A 22,823-nucleotide genomic window follows, 5' to 3' on the forward strand; every position below is an offset into this window, starting at 1 on the left:
ACTGCTGTACATAAAATAAACAATAGATAGACGTAGCTGGTACCTCTTCCCACGGGCCTCAGATTTACAGCAGCCCCTGTCCAAAGAAGCAAGAAATAGTTGCTGGGAGTGGATAGTTTATGTTTAGTTGTGGGACATCAGACTGGCTTTCATTTATGACTTCCTCTGTCATTGCTTGACCAGTGTCCTCAGCTTTCGGTCTGTTTGACTTCTCTGTGGCCCTTCCTTGCTTTGTTTGTCCTTTTTAAATGGCCCCTCCCTGGGTTCCTAATTCTGTCTGCTCCCTGGTTGTCCAGGCTGCAAGTCTAGCCTAGGCACCTATCGCTCTGGTGAGATCAAATAGGATTCAAAGACAAACCCTGCCTGTTCAAGAAGACTTTAGGCAGATAAAGTAAAAAATGAAGACAGTTCAATTCCAAATGTTGATCTACACAAAATGGAGACATCAGCCACAACCTGTTTTGGGGTGGCCTTGCCCTACCATGAGGCAGAGTGCAGCATTCGCCTCTGGCATTCCTCACACTGGGGGATGGGTGGTGGTGATGGTGTTGAGAGGATGGAGCTGTGTGTACTCCTATGCCTGTTCTGGTTCTCCGAAGCTTGCTGCCGTGAGGGATGCTCTCCTATTATCTGGCATCAGTTCTCGGTCCAATCCAGTTGGCTTCTGCACATGGAATGGGAAGTTCTATTTGGTCCTTCACCTTAGGCAGCAAAGTATCTTGGGCCAGTCCCGCTTGTGGGCTTGCATATCATGCGGCTCTACATCAGAGTCCCATTCATGCGCAGCTGTATTGTGCTTAGGCAAAGAAGTCACTTCTGTTTAACTTGACCCCACTCCTTTGAAATGAATGAAGTGGTCTTTGAATGCTTTACTGAATATCAACTCTGAACCAGAAAGTCTGGCTGACCTAGTCCAGGAAGGTTACAGCTCCTTTCATAGTTATATAAGAGGCTGGACAAAAGGTCAAATAAGAATTTGAATGGAAGTAGCCCTGGATTGTTCATATTATGTAGGATCTTACAACATTTTAATTATTTGGCTTCCATGAAAAATTCCCCTCCTTACAAACCTCAGCTCATTTTGGAACCACACTCAGTAACTAGTTTTTTCAGACAGACAATTGAGAAAAGCACTTCCTTTACACTCCAAAGCCCTTCATGTAGCTGATTGTGAAGGCCACTTTCTTAGGGCTACTGATTCAGTATTTTATATCTGAGTGCACATGTCTTAGCAGGCCAGCTTGACCAGGGACTGTAGCACTTGTTAATTTCTAAAACTTTATTTTACAAAGCCTGAAAGCCAGAACAGTTACTTTATGTAAGTGTGGCTGTGAGTGTGTAAATGTGGAATATAGGATTCAGGGGAGGATTCTTGATGATTCTGTAATTTATTTACACACTTGATCCACAGAGTGCTAATTATATGGTTTCTGGCTGCAGTCCTGTACATAGGAATAGGATACAGCAGGATTTACTTCCAAATAAATGAACAGAATTGCTCCATGTGAGAATTAGTTGCTCTGGGTTAGCTTTCCCTAAGAGACTGTGTCAAATTAGGATGCCTATAGGTGAAGAGGAAAATTTTCATTAATTGTTGGCAGACATTTTTAACATGTAAGTTTTTGGCATTTATGTATCTTCCTCCCTTTTTCTCTGTAAGTGCCATGCCACAACGTCTCACACATTTTTTGACTGTTCTCATTCATTTGATAGAAAAGGCATTGCTTTCAAAAAGAAACTCAAAGAAAAGAGCACTGTAGAGAAATTCTCGTGGGCTGACTTTGCGGTTCTTGTGCTTGCCTTTCTGATGAGGTGGCCAAGAAGGGCATGCGACTGTCCCGTCTTTCAGTGCATAACCACCTCTCCTGCAGCCGGCAGCCTCCTTGACATCCCACACTTCAATTAAGTTATGGTGGCCACCTCCCCTCTCTGCCCCCTGAATGAAACAGAATGATGCTATACATGGGACACCGTGGAAGATTAAAAATGGGGGTCTGGCTGCCAACATAGCACTGTTGCCTTTTTCAGGGATAAAGCAACCTCCCGTACTGCCTCCTCCCACCCAATACACAGCCACAAAATTAACCTCTTGAATTTGAATAAATTTGTAAGTGTTCATTAAGGAAAATTCAAATGGCCTTTATGTTGTGTCCCATGGTTTTGCAGATGAGACCAGAGACCAGTTGGTATTTTAAGAGGAGTTTATTACCTGCGCAGGGACCACACTCCTAGTAAGGGTGCGGTCCCGAGCAGAAGAACGACGGTGTTTTTATACCTTTACAATCAACTTACAGTCAAGAGAGCGAACAATAGAAAATTACAAAGTCATGTAGGCAGTGGTCTATCAAGTTGAGCAAGCGAGATACAGAAGCAGAACAATTTTGTGGTTAGTCTATTTTTTAAGTTTTACACCTTTGCCCATTACGCCTTTGACAAGCTTTGCCCATTTTCTGAGAGAACGCCCCGTTTGACAAGCTAATAAACGTCCTGTTATGCTAATCCTGTTATGCTAACCTAGTGCCAGGAAGGTTGAGCCTAACACTTTAAGCAGTTCCTTATCCAAAAACACAACTAATGGGTGTGGACAAATGACTTGTCTTGTGCCAAAAGGTCTTCTGTGAAAAGAGCCACGCATGTCCTCATATTTCCAAACCTATTTCAGTTGGCTACCCTGTATCCTCCAAAGATGAATCATAGGCCACTGTGCTCTCAATTTATATATATTTTAGCAAGGCTGTCTTCAGCAGACACCACCCAGCATGGACAGGAAGGATATTTGACTCATGCAGTACCTTCTCACTGGGTTGCCATACTCAAAAGAAGTTAGCCTATGCAAAACACTATGAAAAACAGATGTACTTCAATGGCACATGTAATTTGCCTAATTCCCAGAAAACCCTGCTCCTTTTATTCACTGTCACCAAATAGACAGAAAAGCATGGTTTGCCCATTTGATGGCAGTGTTGATAGAAGTGTACTTTACATTCATATTCATATTAACTGTATTTTTGTGTAGATTGTGCTCCAGGAAGTGTTCAAAGTTCAGAGTTTGAGGCTCAATCACTGGGAATAGGCAGGATGTAAATAAATATAAATAAAATACCTGAAATATTTTCATTCATAGGTTTTCTCCTGACCTATTTCCTATGGCTATAACAACTCGATTAATCAAGTTTTAAATAACTGAAGCAATTCTTCTAGAGTAGACAGAAAGATTTCATGAGAAGGAACAGAAAAAAGACTCACACATGACATCCTAATGAGGCTTAAATTCTTGTCCAAGACCAGAGAAATGTTTAGGGACAGTTTAGCCTTGGGTTCTACGTAGTCACAGAGATTAATTATGGTAATGTCACAGACAGAGCTTTATACCTTCAACAAACAAAGCACATGATGTTTTTAGAAGATACATCTGTTTAGAGTAGGGGCACAAAACCTGCAGCTTGTGGGTGAAATCTGATGGCAAAGCACTTTTCCTTGTCTCCATCTGGCCTTTTCCCAACTTTTGTACATATAACCAGAAGAACACCCCATTGAGCTTAAAAGATCTTACCCCAGGTAAGTGGGTGAAAGTTTGCAGCCTAAAAAGTTGGGATGCTTCTCCTTAGACTTCGCTACTGACAGTAAGTACTTAAAGCTAAAGTATACTGGGGTTTTTGTGTCAGCCTTTTTGCCCTTAGCTACACCCACCACTGTCATGTGGCCTTGGAAAGTCTGCAGCCCTTGGGCTGAAAAAGATTTTGCACTTCCAGCTTAAAGGGAGACTGGCTGGCAGAACTGCTGTGTGGGAGGAAAGGGCTTTCAAAAGCCCCTTGGCTACCATTAACTAGCACATGGCCCTCTTTTTCAAAGTGCCCAAGACTGACCTGGTCATATGGAAAATGTGACCTTTCTTCGGAGCCAGTCTGGCCACACTGTAGTTGCACTTCTCCTGATGACGAACTGCTGAGCAGCTGCTTATGACTATAGATGCTTGAGCAGCAGCAAAATTTTGTGAGTCCAGCAATATACAAACTGCCATGCTGCCTGGGCTCCAGCTTTACCCTCCAGCTGTTCAGATTAGGTTGCACTGATTAAGGATGAAGATGAGCGCAACCCCCCTGCCCCACCCTTGGAGGCTCACGTTCATCTAATGCAAAGCTGGAAGATGGTGGAGGCAATCTTGGTAGACTGCTATTTCCAGCTGTGTTTGGCCGTCTATCCACAGTGTTTCAGAGCCGGAGGAAACAGGGCTGGAAAAGGTTCAGGATAACTCATATGAAGGCTGCTCCACTCTCCTCCTTTCCCTGCATCCCTAAGACACTGCTTTCCTCCCTCTACAAGGTTGCTTTCCTGACCTTGTGGAGCAGCTGGTACATTTCATTCCACAAGAGCAGAGGGTGGAGGGGGCAGAGCTTTGATTCCCAGTTTCAGAGCACTGTGTTCATCTTAGGAGCTGGGAATCCAAATCATCCAATGTCCCTCATAGGATATTGTCTGGGGCCTTTACCCTTAATCAGGGATCCTTTCGTTCATTCCTATTTGCTTGACTGCAAGGAACACATTCTGGTTTTTTTCCTCTGAAAATCAGGCATTCTGGATTTATTTTTATTGAAAGTTGGTAGAAAACATTGGCAGAAGCAGTCCTGAACCAAGATTTGCATTTTTTTAAAAAATCTTTTGCAAAAACTTAATAAAGTTCTAGTTTTGTCTTCAAAGAATCTTGATACTGAAAAATTGGATAGGGGAAGTGGAACAAAGCGGCTTTAATCTAACAAACACTTCCTTCTCTAACTCAGGATTTGTTCACTGAAACTTCTTTCTCACAGGAGGATTTTTGGCAGGCTGAATGTCTTGAGATTTGTGGAGACCCTTAGATGGATTGTTCTGGGAAGCAGGCTCTGGTAAACAATCCGCTACTGAGATCTCACTCAATGGTAAGGCAGAAATATCCCAGGAGCCATCCATTCTGGTCTCTGGGAATGTCTTCCTTCCAGTGTCCTCAGATACCAGCAGCTCCATTTCAGATTCTGTCCTTTTTGGATGCATAATTCCCAGGAAGCTTACCAGCACTGCTGGAGTGCACAGGTCAGGATCAAAGCACGAACCACTGAAGCAAGAGCTGAGCTTCTCATGAAAACTGCAGCCAAGCCCACACCCCTCTCCACTGCGGTCTATCAACACTATCCACCAACACTGGACCCATGTTTAAAGCTTAACATCATCTGGAGCCAAATCACCTATGATCTGTCCCCAGTCCTAATGATGTTCTCTTCCATATTCCTGATCCTGGGATGATCGTTTGCTCATGCCTGCTTCCTACTAAAAGAGCCTTGCTCCTTCTTGGACTTTGTGGACCACTCCTCTGTCCCTCTTCTTCGTGACATCTCTGTATGGGCACCACCTTGAGAAGGAGTGGCAGCCCCCACCTTCACCACAAGATGAGCCACTGTCCCCTGTCTAGCAATACCACTGCTGCAATGGGTCTTCTATATCCTTTCCTCCTCCTCCCAATCTGCTCCAGAGGGTGGGAGATCCTCCTGAGCAGATCTGGAGGGTGTATGGTGTGTGTGTGTCTGTGTGTGTTGGGGGGGAGGGGAACATCAGGAAGAGGATGCAGAACACCTGTTCCACCAGTAGTATCTGTTCCACAGGCACAATGGGCAAGTTGGGCCCAGCCCACTGCATTTATGACAATTGCACACAGAACTTTTTTGTCCAGCCTACAGTACCTGGGTCTCTTAAGGAAGGACAAAGATCTGCCTCTCACAAACAGCAGCAGGTAAGTTGGCAAATCTGATTTTAGACAGTATTGCTGCAGACTGTAGATGGTGGTGGAAGTGGTACCGCATGACTGAATTTCCTTCCATTAGAAAATCCTTTGAAACAGAAAATTAGATGTAAAGTAGGCTAGCTGGCAGATATCTAGCTTTCTTAGTGCAAGGAGTGTGCATGATTTCAAAGTCAGACTACTCTGAACTTGTAAGAGATTTTAATAATATAATGCCTTTGGCATTGAGTGGGTTCATCTAATTATTCTTTGTTAGCAAATTCATTTGTCTTGGGACATCTCACTTGGGATGCCTTGTCATTTTTTAAAAAGTTCTGATGTTTATGGGTATTGCTTACAACAATAGATATTAAGCACTGGAATTGTCAGATGCCTATGAATCAGAATACAAAAACTGATTAATTGCAATGATGCAATCTTTTAATGTATACTGCATTTCTGACTGGACTGACCAGAGATTCCAGAGCCTGAATATTTGGGTTTTAGTCACAACACAATGAACCCTCACATGGCTATCAACACAGCATCTTCTAATTTCAGCAACAATGCAATTAATAAAGTCCAGAATATATGCTTCATTGAAATGCATGGAAACTGCATAAGAGCACAAATCATCTACCAAGTTGTGTCTTTTGTTTCAGCTGGGACTGAGCTGAGGTTGTGTGTGTGCACGTGCACACACACACTGGCCTGTAGCAGAAGGGAGGAATGCAAAGTCCATGAGGAGACCTCCTCCATTCCCTATATTTTATGGGGAAGCTAATGATTTTGCATAGGGGTCTGGAATGTCTGGCCCAAAGGCCAAATATGGCCTGCCTGGGGCCCCAGTCCAGCGTTGGTTTCCCACCCTTTGCACACTTTGTCCCCATTCTAAAAGGTCACAGTGCCTCAGTTACTGGCAGCAAGAACAGGAAGATCAATATGTTGGCACTTGTTTGTTGCTTCTGGCTCTGCAGATTTTGCTTTCAGCCCACCCACTAGTGGAATGCAGCCTCAAGGAAACTAAACGTGGCCCTCAGTCATCCCTGATTGTGCAAGTCCAGATCAATCTTGACAGCACAGGGACCTTCCTTTAGCTCCCAGATTTCCATCCCTTACTCCCAGCACGCCATGAGGTGATGCATGTGTGCCACCAGCTGCAAAGCATGATGGAAAGGAAGGGCCTGTCTCTCTTCCCACATCTGCCTCTGCCATCAAGCCAGAAGTGGCACATCTGGAGCCTGCAGGATCAGGCTCCAACTTGGCATGAGGAAGTCCCAAGGCAGACGGGGCTGGCCAGAGGTCCCAGGGAGCTGGGTGGATTCCAGGCCTTTGTTTGGCAGCTGCAGGAGGAAGCAAAGTTGAGGTATGCAGATCTGCCAGGTACACGATTCAAAGCAGGAAGGGGCTGACTGCAGCTGGCCAAGGACCCAGGCGAAGGAACGCTTCGCAAGCGGCGGCTTGCCAGCCCTCCAGCAGCAGCACGGGTGACTGAGGTCAGCTGCAGGGCGCGGGGGAGGACCGCGGCCCGGCTTAAGGAAGGAACGCGATGCTCGAGCACGGCCCTTCCCCGGGCCGCCCTTGCCCCGCCTGGCTTGCAGGAGCTAAAGAGTTAAGCCGTGCAGGGACGCGGGGCGGCGTGGGGAGCGGGGGAGGCCGGCAGTCGGAGAGAGCATGTGCAGTTTGCCACCACCGCATCCGTGCTATGGGTCCTTTCCCATCCCTCGCACACTTGATCTCCGGCCGCGGCGGCGGCGGCGGCGGGCGCCCGGAGCCTTTCCTGGAGGTGAGCGAGGCGATGCGCTTCCGCTGAGCGAGGCCGAGCCGGGTCGCCGCGCAAAGGCACCTGCGCCGGGGCCTCCCTCCGCGCCCCTCCCGGCCGTCGCAGCACCTCCCGGGTAGGTGCATCCGCAGAGGCCTGCCTGCCTGCCTGCCTGCCTTCTCCACCGAGGCGGCCGGGGAGACGCCGGGACCCGCAGGCGCGAAGCGCTTAGCTCGGCTGCCGCTCGGGCTTTCCCGGTGGAGTCCCCGCTCGGGGAGTTCCTTGCGGATCCGCGCGGGACGGGCGGGAGGAGGAAGAGAGCCGAGCCAGGCAGGGGAGGGGCGAGCGCAGCCCGCAGCGGAGCGGCGAGAAGGCGGCGCTTGCCTGGGCGGCGGAAGGCGGCCGGCCGGCCGGCGCGCCCTTCCTCGCCGCCTTCCCCTGCCGGGTCTCGCCGCTGCCTGAGCGCTCTGCCGGCGCCGAGTGCCAGCCCCGGCTCTGCTGGGCTGCCGAGCCGCCACGCCCCCGTCGACCTGGGAAGGATGGAGGGCGCCACCCTGGGCTCCCCGTCGCTGCAGGGCGGCCTGGCTCTGTTCGGCTCCGAGGCCGAGCCGGGCTGGCGGGTGCGCTTCTGTTCCCAGGGGACGGGGGGCTCCAGGCGCGTCGCAAAGGCACTTCCCTCGGCGCCTCTTGGGCCAGCTTTGGCGTCGGAAGGGGCTTTCGCGCCTCTTGGGCCAGCACTGCCCTCCTAAGAAAGGCCCCCGCGCTTGGCACGCTTTTTTAACTCCCCCTCCGCTCCGCCACTCGCCCCGTGCCAAGCGGGCTCAGTGGGTAGTTCATGTGTAGCGGGGCAACGGTGGAAAGTGCCGGGGCTCCTCGCTGTTTCTCCAGCGAGCGGTCTCGTTAGGGTTTTGGCGGTCAGGTCGGGCTCTTGTCCCCTGTCCTCTCTCGCCACGGCTCTCTCTAGTTTTATGGCGCTGCTCCTCCGCGAAGTGCTTTAGGTCTTCCACATTGTTCATCTTCACTGTGATCCTTGGAGGCAGGCCACTGTCCAGCAGCACTCTATTTTTTCAGATAGGATAGGAGACTGGAGCTGAAACAGCGAGTAAGACCAGCCCTAAGCCAAAGTCTCTTCCCCCGAACCCTTGGTGCCCTCTTCCCAATTTATTCCTTCAGCCCATGGACCCTTCTTCCTGTGTGTATTCAACCATCTCCTTATGGCATCTGATCAGTTGCTTGGTTGGCTGCCGATGAAAGCACATGCCACAATCGGCTTGCTGTTCTTCGAAATGCCCCAGTAGTTCTGTCTTTCTTTTTTGCATCTATCAGTTTAACATATCCTTAGAGGGATGCTCCTAATCAGAAGTCCAGATGTTTTGGCCATGAGTTGTGCGCAGTTGTGTGTGTCTCATAGCCATACACGGCCACATTTTGAGACTTTTATGTTTCTTCTGCGTCCCATTTTTGTACTATTTGAAAGAGTTCTGAAGAGCTCATAAGCTTGCACATTTTTGTGGTGTGTGGGTTTTAAGGATCCTTTTTGTGTTATACTTGCATCGGATTGTGCCCTTAATGTTGTTATTTCAATTTGTTACTGTTCTCCTGCCATGGTGAATGCACCTATTATCTCATGAATAGACATAGCTAGGGGTGCTGTCAGTTAGAGGGGACCTGGCAGTAAGCAAAGGCACTGGTAGCTATTCCCCCTCTTTTTGTTAAAACATTTTCCACTGTAAGAAAAAAAAAGATGGAAGAATTGGTGGGAAAGGAGGGTTGCAAAAGGAAGATGTTATCACTTGAAACGCCAGTGAAATTTTGCATATGAGACAGGACTATGGTGCAATAAATGCCTTGTTGGCAAGCAACCCAGCTTATGTATTTAGCTACATAAATGCATATACAGAGAAGAGGGCATAAGTGCAGCTGCCGGGTGGGGGATTCCCGTGATGTCCAGGATACGGGACTAGATTTTTCTGTAGAGGATCATTATGCATCTGGTGGGTGGAATCTGGCTATGCCAATGGACTGCATTGGCAAGCATTTGCACTTTGAGGTTATGTGCGGAGACGTGAAAGTCTGGCCTGTGGCGTGGTGGTTTGTATATCTGTTATGGCCCACACACAGAAGTCATCCAGGGGAGAACACGTGTGTGTGGCTGCCACCACTTGCACCCTCGTCCGATTTCACCAAAAGCGGGGAAAGTTTTCCACGTGAAGTTGCTTCTGTGTTTAAGTTGTACGTTTTCCCTTTTAAAAGAGAATTTAAAAGGGACTAAAGCTTTATGAGATGGAGGAATGCTATATTGGTTGATTACACCCCAATTAAGTAGCTTTCAAAGGGAAAAGTAAATGTCTTTGGTATATTTATAGTTAAATATGGACCAGCCTGCCAACAGATGTACTCTCTATTCTGCGATCAAGACATGTTACTCTGAAACCTGCTGAATTGTGTAGACTGAAATAACCAATGTTTGAAAATAGTGCCTGTGACCATTGGGGGGGAAAGGGAGCCCTGGGGAATTCCATACATGGCCAAGAGCCTGACTGGCATTTGAATGGAGGTGATTTTGCTAACTTGAACAGCTGTGGAACCACTGAGCTCTTGTGAACAATCAGCCTGACATATGTCAGATTATAAGAAAAGATTTCCTCAGAAAGGTTGAAATTATAGTTGGGGTGATGGACTTTATCCAAATAAATAAATTTGCTCCAAAATGATACAGCTTCTATACTAAGAATATTGGAATTTTGCACAATAACTGTTCAATGCTTGTTTTGCATAATTTATTCTACTTCTGCTGGGTGTGGGAAGAGTTGTGAGTTACTGAAGCTCAAATTCCCTGACTACAGGAAATTATTTTTACCCCCTATATTCCAGTTTTTTGAGATTCCAGCAAGCATTGGCCATGCACTGGTTTATTGGGGTGGTGGCTGGGTGTGTGTGTGATAATGTCTAACCACTTGCCTTTTAACAGTGAAGTTATTAGCATGCTAAATTTTGTGCCTATCACCAAGTAACAGTGTTTCCCCACCCTGTGTTTGTGCTTCTTATGATGCTGATCCTAACCTTGATTATACTTGACTAATTGCGTAACAATGATCTTTATCTCATGAAACACAGCTATAATAAAACATCTAGTTCCAAACTGACAATAAGTCTTGTAAATGCTGTTGGAGAATCTGTCAGAAGCCTTTATTCCTTAGACCCCGTGAAGCTTCCTTACCAGATCAACTACATCATTCTTCCCTTCATCTGAAAGGAGGATTTAGGGTGATTTTAAAGTGCTACAGCATGGGTCCTCAAACTACGGCCCAGGGGCCAGATCCAGCCCGCCATGCCCATTTTGCTGGCCCGCCATGCCCATTTGGACCCACCGCATGCGCGCCCATGCGCTTGCCCGCCCCCGCCTTGCCTTGCCTTGCGTGCCCACCCGCGCCTCTGTGTGCCCGCACGTGCCACCCTCGCCAGCCCATGCAAACCACCAGGTGCCACCTTTCTGGCCCGTGCCCAGCTCTAGCAGCTTTCAACTGGCCCCCTGGTGAAAAAGTTTGAGGACCCCTGTGATACAGCTACCATATTTAATTCTCTATATGGTCATTGATGCACCTGGGTTTTCAGAACCAGCTAAGACTGACTGGTTCAGCAAGCTCTAGGATCACTCTGTTGCCGTACAAGCCCTGTTCAATGTACCATGTAGGAGTGAAGGGTTTTGCGAAGAATAAATAGAAAAGCTGGTGAGTTCACAGTCCGTACATAGAACTAAGACTGTGTCAGTGTACAGTTTGGTGTGGCAACAGCGTGGAGTGGTGGTCAGAGTAGTATTGGACTGAGAACCTGGGAGATCTTGGTTCTAATCCCCACTTAGCCATGAAGCTCACTGAGTGACTTGGGCCAGTCACAGACACTCTGGCTAATCTACCTCCCAGGGTTGATACTGTGAGGATAAAAATGGAGTAGAGGAGAATTATGTGAGATACCCTGGGTGCCTTGCTAGATGAAAAAAGGTAGGCTATAAATGCAGTGTAATCATTATCATCATGTAATAATTGAAGGCGTTGCATGCACCAGCATCCAAGCAAAGTTAAGCACGTTCAATTTCAATGGAAGATATTTAAGCATGTTTTCAGTATAGTGTTGGCTGGAGCACCCCATAAATCAGCTCCGTTTCATGATTTAAAACACTGGGTTGTGACTTCATGGGTGCATTCTTGAATGGGAAGTGAGGAATAACACAGCCCAAATCTAAGAGTGCTTCCTCAGAAGTAAAGTCCATGTATTTTAATGCAACTGGGTTAGCAGGCTCAGAGTCTTAGAGGTAGGATCTCCCCCCCTCCCCACTTCACTTGCAGAACTTGTGAATTGGGTTCTGGAAATGTGTGATAAATGTTATTTAGAGAGGGAAAGGTAAGGATTTCTTTTCTGTTTTTGGTAGGTTGTCAAGAAATATGTGGAAGGGTTACAAAGTAAGTAACAAAAATGGTAACTGCCCTCAGAACGTTGTTGAAAGGCATTATAGAAATAGCCATAGAAAATAAGCAAAGCAAATAAATACTGGAGGAACAAAGATCTGCAATCACACAGACTTCCCACTGTAATTTTGGGGCCATTAGCAGCGGGCAGTTTTGAACCATGCTTAATTGATTAAAAAACAAACCTTCATTTTCCCTTTGAAAAAAATGATGGGAGTGGAATGGGAATGTACCCTCCATGAAAAGAAACCAGCTCTTGGGAATACGGTATTTGAGTGATAATCTGCCATGGAACTTGCAACTTGACAAAGGGAACTATTTCTATTAGTTGGCACTTCCGTAGTACTCAAGGTGGCTGGAGTGCTTTTAGAAAGTAATTAACATGAGTCCTTTACATTTTGATTTCACAGTTGCTATACACAAATTTCTAGCCAAACATGATTTTTATGTTGTTACTTGTTGTTAAGTGGCTCTCACAGAAATGAAGAAAAAGAATAAAGGATAATTAAATATTCTGTAGGAAGACTTCTTTTCTTGTATCATTAAAGAGTGGTGTGATATATTGGTTAAGAGAGTGGGACTGGGACTCAGGTGATCTGGATTCTAATCCCTGCTTAGCCATGGAGCCAAGTGGGTGACTTTGGGCCTGTCAAAGACCCTCAGCCCAACCTACCTCACAGGGTTGTTGTGGTGGGGATAAAATTGAGAGCAGGAGGAGAATTATGTAAGTTGTCTTGAGTTCTCTGAAAGGGAAAAAAAACCAGAGTATAAATAAATAGATACTTTTTAAAAAAAAAATCAAGGATAGTGCATGAAAGAAAGTGTAAAAATTTCAACTAATTCATTTCAATCATATTCCTGTTATCTGTCCCTTGAAAAGGTGCAGGTGTAATACTCTTCTTCTCTCCTACTATGGTTTAAAAATAGGGAGACTGCATATACCCTTCTCTTCCTGCCCACATGAAGCAGTACTGACATGATCCACAGCTGGATCCCCTATTCAACCCTGTTAAGCCTAGACTAAAGAGCTGGTGCATAATCAGCCAGGAAGCTTTGCAGCTGAACAGAAATTAGAACCTTGAGCACTTAGAAGAAATAATCACAGTGGGCTTCAGGATCTGGGTAAGTCATCTTCATTGTCCAGCCAATCTCCACTGCTCAGTCCCTCTGGATACAAGTTCTAAGAGTGCCCAGAAGGGAGCTACATGGCAATGGAAGAACGTTGCTCCATCTTTTCACTTAGTAGTCACTGCCTGCCTGCCAGGACAGGGCAGGTGAACATGAAGCTGCAGGAAGGAAGCCAGAAGGCTCCAGGGACTGACCAGGGATCTGGGGCTTGATAGATGCCTGCCCCTGAAAATAAAAGGAAACCCCAGAGAGATGGTCTCTGTGATCAAATTGGCTGGATTGAGCTAGTGAAAAGTATTCAGCTGATAACTTGGCAGTCTGACAATTTTCCTTCCCCCAAATGGCATGAATTAGGGCAGATTATAGTAATAAGATTCTAGGTTAAATCTAGGATAAAAAGTTGACCTATTTTATTAACAAATAACTGTTGTCTCACCAGCATTGTTTATTGCAGGAGCACAGAAAGTGAAATTTCTGAATAACATCTGGAGAGAAAAATCATGTTCTTTTTCCAAATATGGTCTCCAGCTGGCAGTAGATGGTGGGTTAAACAAATTGGGGGTACCACTTTAGAATGCAGGTGGAGTCTCACAATTTTGAAAGATATGGAGGGCAAGTGGAATGAAGTACCCAAAAGTTGAAGCCGTGGTTTAGAGTATTAGATACCCCTTCTACCTCCGGTCTCACTTTCTTGGATTTGTTCTTAAGGAATGAATGGAGCAACCTGAATATGGTACCTCCAAAATGCATCTTCAGCACCCTGAAAAGATTCCATAATTGATAATGGGAGAAGCTGGTGGAAGGTCAAGGACAATCAAGAGGGTCACGTCACATTCTGTCTAACCATCTTGGGCTGCAAGTCACACACTAGGGACACATTCTTTACTCCTTAAACAAAACTGAAAGCTAAAATTGAAGGGATCTAGGAGTGGGGACCCGCATGCCCAATGGCCAAACCCAGTCCTTCTGGGGCCCCAATCTGGTCCTCTGGACTTTCCCAAACTGCTGTCTCCCTCCCTTGGCTTCCATCCCCTTTCCCCCAGTCCCCAGGTAGTTTCCTGACTTTCGTGTAGTCCTGCCCTCTCCCCCTTTCTGAAAGGTTGAAATGCCTCTCTTGATGTTCAGTCACTAATGATAAAAGCTATAAACTAAAAAATGGTGGCCTCTTTTGCATGGTGAGGTATTCTGGGTCCCACCCAGTCTTCAGCTTTGCTCACTATAGGAATGTGGCCCCAAAGAGCTTCTCTGAAATTAAATTTGGTTCCCAGGCTGAAAGAGGTTGCTGCCCTCCCTCAGTGTCCAGAGAAATGTGGAGTTCGCATAGGGAAATAGTGGGCTTCAAATCTCATGCACAGATTGTAATGCAGCACAGCTAAATGCATGTGTACATCTGTGTGATTCAATATGCTCTGGTTTTTTATTTATCTAGTTACTCGTTTGTTTTTAAAATTCATATCCTATGTCCAATTACCAATCAGTACAGTAAATTACCAATCAGTACAGTAAAATAGAAAATGAGTATGTAGTATGTAGAACAGCAGCATTTTTAATGACACTGCTGGAAAATAAAATCAAACAGGTTTGATTCTATTTTAGAAAGACTTACTTGAAAATAACAAGGCTGCTGCTTAGTGCTGAAACGCATTAGGACGTACTAATAAGCTTCCACAGTGAATTTTCAAAGAGAGGGTGGTGCAATTGATAAGGTTTACTGGGTGTAACAGCAGCCTAACTCCAGGTTCTGCAGGGAGAGCATGTTGCATAACTGATAAGGCCTATCAGTTGTCAGTGCCCACTTCAGAAAGCAGAGCACCCACAGAAGGACCTTCAAGTGCTCTTAATACTTGGGCAGCAATAAGTGGCCAACAGAGATCCAAGAATGAAGGCATGTGGACTTCAGCAATAAGAATCGATTATTTGAATTGTCCTTGGAAATAAATTGACAGCTGCCGCTGTTCCCACTGGCTGGGAATTATGGGTGTTGTAGTCTAACACATCTGGAGGCACCAGACTGGGGAAGCCTGTGTTACTGTAATCTAATCCAGGGGTTAAACATAATTCCTTATATGGGAGTACTTTCCATTTATGCATTGCCACACTGAAGTGTCTCTTAACTTTGTAGCTTGGTATCTAAAACAGGGATGAACTTGTTTTGTTTAGCAGTGAAATTCCATCAAATATTACATACCCACTCCTGGTTAAATGTAGTGGTTGGGTTGTCCTTGTTCTTTCAGGTTTGTTCTGATGCCAGATGCTCCCCTTATATTTCTCCCAGTTTTATACAACATGGTGCAAGCTCTTCCATAATTCAGCCTGCAAATTTCAAGCATGCATCTGTTGCTCCTCCTGAGACTAGCAGTTTTCTTCTTGACAGTTCTGTAGCCCCAATATAAAAATGATGACACAGGATTCCCAAAGATCCTTAGATCCTAGTAGAAATCTGCTGCTGCCACAGTTCAAAAGTAGCTGCTTATGGGAAAAGAATAAATCTATTTATTCATCTAAGATTTATTAATCTAAAACAACCTAATGTTGTGAGCCGCCTCGAGGCTTCGGCGAATGGGGTGGCATAGAAATGTTTTAATAAATAAATAAATAAATAAATAAATGTTCACCATATTAACGCAGTTCATTGAATTCTCCAAGCTCTTCCTTAGAAGGGGCATATTACTTTCCACCTATTGGTAACTTAAAAACTCAGTGCTAACATCTCATGATGCTTTGGCTCATGCGTAAAGGATACTACTGTATTTGCAAATTGCAAATGATTATGGCATATTGTGGTTTGTGTCACATTCTTTGTCAATTACATGACTACCAATGTGGATCAAAAAGCACAGACCAAGCACAGATTGGGGGACATCTGACTTGGCAGCTATATGCTATTTTTCACTGGGTTCACATGATATGACTACCCCTGTGGGCAGCTGACCATAGTAGGCTGTCTTGTTTTCTGAACCCAGCATGTTCTTCACAGGGTGACTTAATTTTCTATTCTCTGAAGAGCAATAACTGCTCTAAGAAGGAGAAATGAAAAGCACGGAAGCTAGTATTCCCTGTCTTGTCTAGTTGGAGACTTGGGGAGCCAATGTGGTGTGGTGGTCAGAGCATCCAGCTGGGGACCTAGAAGGTCAAGGACTAGGTTCTAGTCCCGCTTGACCATGAAACACACTGGGCGATTTTGGGTAGTCTAACTCACCCAATGGAGTTGTTGGCTGGATAAAATGGGATGAAGGGCTATGTAAGCTGTCTTGGGTTCCTTGCAAAAGATAAAAATATAAGATATAAATGCCTCATGATGATGATGATGGGGTAGTGTGGAAAAGGTGAACATTGAGAAGTGCCAGTTCAACACTTAAAAGAGGGAAGATCATATTGCCAAGGGGAAGAAATTGTTCCCACCTCTTTGAGCATACCTACTTCATTCACCTTCCCCACCCCTTTTGGCTCTCCTGAATTGTGACACTTTGACTGCCTGTTCTCTTACTGTTTTTTCTCTTACAGTATGCAGATTGTCCTGCTCTACCCCACTGACAGTTGAAACACATAAGGCAATTGACCAAGTTGCAAAAGACTAATATTCAATTGGAGTTAAAAAATTACAAAACCATTTGCACACTTTGCAGACTCTGGAAAATAAAATAAAAGCCTGGGGTGGGGGGAGCTGCAGCAGTTCATGAAGTGAGTGAACCAGGACAGGGAGACATGATAGGTTCTGCTCCAAAGGTGCCTGGGATACATGCCAGAGCAACAGGTGAACTTAGAGTGGGAAAAGCCGAGAACAAGCCTGGCAAGCCCCAACACCTGTCAGGCACACCATGGGGCTGTTCTGCAAACCACCCACCCACCCTGGGTTATTTGCAAGGTGACCTGACATGCTGTATAAATCTGTCAATTTGAGGGCTTGTACATAACAGCTTTAGTCTAAAGTTGCTTTGAAAGTTCTCTTGTGTGAGGATCAGGATGGACTTTTGTTAGCAGGGGAGGAAGAAAGCAACCATGCCATCTTGTGCTTTGACTGCCACCACAGAATTAATTCATCTAGTGGAGCAGTTTGGAACAACCCTTCCAAATAAATCCTCTTCCTATGCAATCATGTCTTCAAGTGCTAAATAAAAGATGGATTAGAGAATAAAGAGGCTCTCATCCACTAAGCGCCTTCACTATCATGTGTTATTTTCTCTATGTTGCATAAGGCACAAGAATTGGTACTCAGTTTAGAATTAAGTGATGGGCCTTGAACTAGAATTTGACCCTCTGTACTGCTTGTTCTATTTCAAGTCAGAGTCTTCAGCAAGTATGGAGTGTCTGCTGTAAATTCCTTTTGTACTGGAGATGTACTTCCAGAGAACAAAGCTTTACTCTGGATAAGCTTCTGATTTGCATGCTTCCCGCCCCACCAATGTCACCTTCAGTGCAGTGGCAAGGAACATCTGTTTCTATTTTAAGGTAAGCATGCTTTATCCTTATGTCTGAACTGGGGCAAACTGCTGTCAGTCTTAACTGTGTTATTTCCAAAAAGGCAAGTTCAAACTATAGTTTGTAATCCTGGCTTGATCAGATTCAAACCACAGTTCCCAGGTCAGACATAATGACAGACAGTGTTTAGTTGAAAACAGAAGGCTTGGTTCCAGTCTCCTTGCAGCCACATTAGAGGAGGTTTGGAAAATGAGCAGTACTTGTGCTCAAGACAAGCCCATGTTCAGTTCCATTGCATCTGAACAAGGCTACTGGTTTTTCAGTCAGTTATTATTAGGGATGTATGAGGAAACAGATCGGGAGTGGTGAACATTCAACAAATTTTCATGATTCTCCCCCATTCCGGTTTGCAAGCCCTGTGCTGGTGCCCAACTAGCTCTGGTGCAAGTTGAACTAGTTCACAGATTTCCTTCTCTAAAGCAGGCTGTGATTTGCACGTTAAAAAGACTGAAGGAAATTTGTGTAAAGTCAATCGATTTGGACAAATTATGTGAGAACGATGTGTTTTTCAGGAGCTGATTTGTGCAAAGTGAACCAAATAACATGTTTTCTGCAAATTGTATAAATGTGTGCAAATTGCGCAAGTAGCATGATTTGTGCATATTTAACAGAAATGCACAGACTTCAGTCTAAGTTAGAGAGGGAAGTCTGCCAGGAAAAAACTCAACTAAAACCCATCATTAGGACAGTAGTGAGTGAGAAGACCATTAAACTCAAATGAACCAGACCTCCCAACTTCAGCACATCCTGAGCAAACTCTTGCCTAGGCTGAAGTACCTCTGGAAAGGACTATTCTTTTTTATGTTTGTTCCTTCACTGATAGCTGAAGTAAAAGGCTTTTCATTATAACTGAACTAAATGGGATATCAGATTGCTAATTTTTTATTTAGGCAAGCAAGATAATGTTATGAGGAAACAAATACATTATATTTTTAATCAATGAAGAGAAATCCTGAGAGTATAAAATAAACTGCTGCACATTTTCTTACAGACAACTAAATTCTGGTATATATTTGTATTTACATTCTCTGTAGGGTCAGCCTGAAAAGTGGTGACTAAAACTGCCTAAAACAAATGCATAACTACAGCTGAGTGCTAATTTTAAGTGTGCATGTGTAATATTAAACCTGTATGCCCAATTTATAGGTGAATTGGCTAGTAAAATAAAGGTAAAGTGTAATCTTACGTACTCAGAGGTAAGTTTAAGGAGTTAAATAGGACTTACTCCCAGGTAAGTGTGTACAAGATTGCAGCCTAATTACCCATGTCAAAATAAACAGTAGAAGAGTAGAGGAACCAGGAATAGAATGGAAGTGCCCCAGTAAACAGCCCACTGCCTTCAGTTGAGTATGTAACAGCTGGGAAATGTTAATCTGCTAAATTGCTAAGCAACTGTGTCCTGACCTCAATCCCTATTGGATCAAAGGGAGTTTTACTGATGAATTATGTTTTCTACGCTAAACCCTGATAGAGCTGGTGTGGGTGAGCTTTTAGGAGCACAGGCCCTTTCATTTTCTTCATATTCAGTGGAGACCAATGCCCACTGTTGTTCATTTAGGACATTTGCAAAAGCACTCTGATCATAAATTCCAATACTGTTAATCAGACCTGTACGAGGAACCCAGATGTAGCAATATGTACAAAGCTCACTTTAAAAAAAAATTTTTATACAGTCTACGCTAGGAACCCAAAATTAACCCCAACATGTTACTGCTAGACTAAAAGAGAAACAGATGAACCAAATGTGAAATATAAATTATCATTTTAACCATCTGTAAAATGGGGAAGGAAAATAATATTTAGCAATACAAAACAAGCTATTTTCTTTAGAAAAAGCTAGATCTATATTAGGAATCTAGGAAAATGTTTCCCTGTTTGTTTATTATATTTATATCCCATCTTTGAATATATCAATTCAGTCCAGTAGTTCATCTCATGTAATATGATCTACACTAGCCTTCCCCACCCTGGTGGCTTGCAGGTATGTTGGATTGGACTACAACTACTAGCATCCCCAGCCAGAATAGCTAATACTTGCCTTACACTGACTGGCAGCAACTCTTTAGGGTTTCAGTTGCTGGTAATAGAACCTTGGACCTTTTGCATACAAAGCATGTGGTCCACTCCAGCCCTTTCCCAACCTGGTGTCCAACAACTCCCATCACTCCTGTTCATTGGCTATTCCAGCTGAGGCCAATAGAAGTTGTAGTCCAAAATCTCTGGAGGACACCAGGTGAAGGAAACTGATATCAGCTGTGCTCTTCCATATATACATGTCATGGTTTAGGATTCATACAGAAGTCCCATGTCCTTCTGTTTACCTAGTACTTTCCCTGGGGTGGTTTATAGATTAAGCACATTTTTCAAGTGACCTGAACTGAAGATTAGATATTTGTTTTCATAGAGAAGAATCAGGTGTGAAAAGGTCAAACTTTGCTTATCAGGAGCTGTTCAGTCCTCTGGTCATCACTGTAAATGTTTGATGAGAATTTCCATCAGCAGAAGGTAAGGCAAATCAAGAGCAGCATGTTTTATCACACTGTGACAGTGCTCTAGTTTTAGGAGGGAGAAATGAGGTCTGGCAAGCAGAATGGGAGCTCCCAGAACATTTCTAGCCTCACATGTTCTGAGATAGATCCCACACCCACTGAATTTCATTTTGTAGAGGCGCTGTACCTTCCAGCATTCATTTTGCCCAAGTCCCTAAGCTGCTCAGCAGTTTGCTCTGATGTCATTTCATTTAGATACTCTGGCAAGGCAGGATCAAGTCCTGATTCATTTCCAGTTGGCACATACCTCCACTTCATTAGCTACGCTGCCTGCCTGTTCTTCCTCAGGGCTACTGTGGGGCAAGCAGCAGTTCCACACTTCCATTTTAAGGCCAACAGGGACTTCAAAAAGCACACATTTTTGTTATTTTAGATTATAACACAGAGGAAGCAAACCTGGCAGTTAAGCGAAGGTGCTGAAAAATAAGTGGCATTCATGTTTGCTTGCAAAACTGCTTCTTTGCAGATTTGGGGTTTTCTCCCCAGAAAACCAAATGAGGGCAGGTAGGTCTGAGAGAAAAAAAACCTGGGGCTCTGCTCTCATTTATTTTAAGGAGGACAGTTGCAAATACCTACCTCTGGAGGGGAGTACTGTAAGTAATGTTCTCTGCAGGCAATCCAGAAACACCAGCTGGAATAGAATGTGGTTGCTCTCAGACTGTGTCGGCTGCTAGCGGGTCTGATATTCTGCTGGTTCCTTCTAGCATCACCATTTTGTTTACGAGCTCAGTTCAAAGGCTGCTGGTTGTGCGTGTTCTTGCAGGCTCTATGTGGTGTGAGACCAGAGTGCTTGCACAATCACCATAAGCATTCCTGCTTAGGCATTCCTAAGAACTTTTGTTCCATTTCTGAAGCTTTAGGCTACGCAAGAGCTGCAGCAAGCAGGCACAGGAGGTGGCAGAGTTTGGATGGTGGCATCCAGAAAGTGAAAAAGCCCCCAGTGAACATTTGGGCACATCATGCCTTCTTGTAGATGAATGCCAACATGTGTTTAGGTTAGCTGGACATATTGTGTTGGCTTTGGTGTGAGGTTGTGTTGTGGCTGCTGGATTTCTCTTACTTTAGCTCGTTTTACATTGGGCTTTCTATTCTTGTCATTGTGATGTAATGAAGTCTGATTATAATCAATATAAAAAGGCGAGAAGAGTTAGGGTAGATAAATACACATTGCACTGTCCTAATGTTAACTTATTTCTTTTTTCCAAAGAGAGTGAGATATTCTAAAGAAAGGTGTATAAATACCTTGTAATTATGTAGTAGTGTCAATTCCACTAATCCTGTTAAAATACAAAGGATGCGGTCCTGATTTGAAATAAGCTTTTTTAAGAAAATTTGTTTTTGAAAAAGAGTTCACAAACTGAATCCAAGCCTCCATCTTAGTATAAAGTATATTTCTGCGACCTGCTCCATTTGCTTTGCAGATAAAGATAGAACAAAGTTCAAAACGGGGGAAAATCTCAGCAAGACTTAGAAACCGCAAGATACTGTGTGTTAATGAATGCTTTCATTTCAGAGGCCAGTACATTTAGCATGATTGGCCTTTTCTTCTTCTTGGCCTGTTCCTATGAGATGTGGCAGATGCCCAGAAAAAGTGCAGTACCTTCTCCAATTGCTGTAAAGCCACAGTTGTCGATTTGGCTGCACAACTCCAGCTCAGCAATGTGAGGTATAGTGGTATACCTCACATGGCCCTGTATATGGACCATGGCCCTGTAAGATGGAAATCTATGGGAACTTGGGGACCATTAGAACTACAGGGGATGGATGGCTTCATGTGCAAGGAAGGGTTTCCTGGCAATGAACAGTACAAATTGCTCTGCATTCTTTGCAAAACATAAGGATGCTGTGATAGCCATGGGATTGCTCATAGTGATACATCACTATGACTGGTGGTGGCTGAGTGACTAGGAAGGATTAGTCTGTCTGTTCCCAACACCACCTCTTGCTGCTCTTAAGAACCAGCAAATAAGCCACATGCCCAAACCCTTTGGATGTGAGCTTCACAGGAAATAGCTTGGGGCTATTTCCACCCCAAGTTTTTTACACTTGATATATTCTGTTGCTTTTTCTTCAAAGGCTTCAATGATATGCATCCTCATTGATTTGAACCTTTATAGAATCTCTTCTGCTGCTTTTTGCAGTTTTCCACCCTGGGCTCTTGCTATCATGGTACCAACTCCTGTGTACTCTTCTTTCTGCTGCTATGAATCTCCAAAGGATGGAACATAGTTGAGGCATGTGGAGGGGTGCTTGTTATGCCAGAGCTGAATATCAGAAAGAGTTGTGATAGGCATATAGAAGAGAATTTATGATTTCTACCACTTCTAGCCATGGTAACTTCCTCCTACAAGCATGTTTTGATTTACTGATATAATCCTGGAACTATCTTCTGGTAGAGGAAAAGAAAAACAACTCTGCAGATGACTAGCTCAGTGGCAGAACAAACCCTTTGCATGAGAAGGTTCCAGATTGATCTCCTGGTAGTGCTGGGAAAGACTTAAGTCTGGAACCAGAGTGCCTGGTGCCAGCTAGTGTAGACAAGGGATGGGGGTTCTTATTCACATAAAGGACCATAGACCCATGGAAAAAGTTTATTGGGAACCAGAGCCACTGGTGGGCACAGCCAGAGTCAAAAGTGGGTGAAGTTTGCAGGATCACACAATGCCATTCCTATGCTGCCCAATCTTGTT

General features: G+C 44.5%; 1 protein-coding gene across 4 annotated transcripts in view; it reads left to right on the top strand.

Annotated features, from left to right (window-relative positions):
- Window positions 1–7,416: 7,416 nt before the first annotated feature.
- Window positions 7,417–22,823, top strand: part of TMEM229B (transmembrane protein 229B) — a 60,697-nt gene continuing 45,290 nt past the window's right edge. For 3 of the 4 annotated variants that reach the window (XR_006415288.1, XR_006415289.1, XM_044435921.1), the window contains exon 1: window positions 17,533–17,554. The gene's annotated coding sequence lies outside the window, so the exon portion shown is untranslated. Of the gene's footprint in view, window positions 7,536–17,532; window positions 17,555–22,823 lie in introns of those variants that run through there. The other variant, XM_044435925.1, reaches the window with a different exon arrangement.

Source organism: Varanus komodoensis, unplaced genomic scaffold (assembly GCF_004798865.1).
Source record: "Varanus komodoensis strain SLA01 unplaced genomic scaffold, ASM479886v1 scaffold3, whole genome shotgun sequence".
Classification (NCBI taxonomy): Eukaryota; Metazoa; Chordata; class Lepidosauria; order Squamata; family Varanidae; genus Varanus; species Varanus komodoensis.